Source organism: Diaphorina citri, unplaced genomic scaffold, assembly GCF_000475195.1.
Source record: "Diaphorina citri unplaced genomic scaffold, Diaci psyllid genome assembly version 1.1 scaffold17628, whole genome shotgun sequence".
NCBI classification, from domain to species: Eukaryota; Metazoa; Arthropoda; class Insecta; order Hemiptera; family Psyllidae; genus Diaphorina; species Diaphorina citri.
The window spans coordinates 1-1,024 of record NW_007394983.1 but is presented as its reverse complement, the minus strand read 5'-3'; the positions used below and the strand labels follow the sequence as shown (position 1 = coordinate 1,024).

At 32.4% G+C, this 1,024-nt stretch overlaps 1 long non-coding RNA gene across 1 annotated transcript; it reads left to right on the top strand.

The window, feature by feature from the left end:
* The first annotated feature begins 36 nt into the window (after positions 1-36).
* On the top strand, positions 37-830 carry LOC113473174. The gene is made up of 2 exons (XR_003395223.1): positions 37-507; positions 780-830. It is a non-coding gene; the product is annotated as an uncharacterized LOC113473174 (long non-coding RNA).
* The last annotated feature ends 194 nt before the right edge of the window (positions 831-1,024 follow it).

Below are 1,024 nucleotides of genomic sequence, written 5' to 3'. Positions count from 1 at the left end.
CCATTTTACTGAAGTGCCATCTCCCCCACATCCCTAATAGTATGAGTGCCTAGGTATTGATGACACCTTGCTCTAAAAAATATTCTAGCCTAACAACAGAGGTTATAAATGAACAGATAAATGAACACCTCTGTATTTATAAACACCAGCTTTGTTTTTATACGAGTATGATAATGTTATCAACCACAGCTGCTCCAGTGTTTGTTATCTGATTATAACAGAAAATGTAGAGGAGTGTAAAAACAAAACTGTTGCTTTGTAAATCTGTGACTATAGTGTGATACTGTATTAGCCTAACTAGAGTGATTTTTTTTTCTCTTCAATTTCTAGTCTCCAGGTGTCTAGTCAATTTCAAGTGAAATTTTCAATAGGTAATAGGTACCTGTGTTACCTGGTGGCTTTGTGAATGACCTATTTAGTAAAGCCCAGCTATACTTACCATTCAGAAAATATCAACCAAGAAGTTACAAGAAACAAGAACAATTATTAAAGGTTTCAAATATGAAGGTAAGACAAATTCATGTGTTATCTATTTATTGTGTAGGTAAGTTATAATAGTAAGAAATAGTACCTACTCACTCCAGCCATAGGATACTATTACTATTATTATAATCAAATTCTCAAACGATTTTGAGGATTAAAATTCTGTACCTTGCCTTGGATTGAACTTAAGCAATGTTCTCCTTATTACCAGTTTCTGGTCATTAATGAAGCAACCTTGATCCCTTGTCCCTGTAAAGGAGTGAGGAAATACATTTTTTTTCCTCTTCTGATTTTAGACTGCTGACTTCAAAGGAATGATGGCTCCTGTTTTCACAGGATTCACAAAAGAGTAAGTAACAGCAACAACTGAAGTTTCATTATTTTCAAAAGGACATCAGAAGACATCTTTGGTAGGCATGATAAATTGGGACCTTTTATTTAGTTTATGATAAGTTGAGGTTTTATATCAATTACTTAGGTTCCCGAGTTTTTTTTTTTTTTTTTTTTTTTTTTTTTTTTTTTTTTTTCTTTTTCTCCTTAT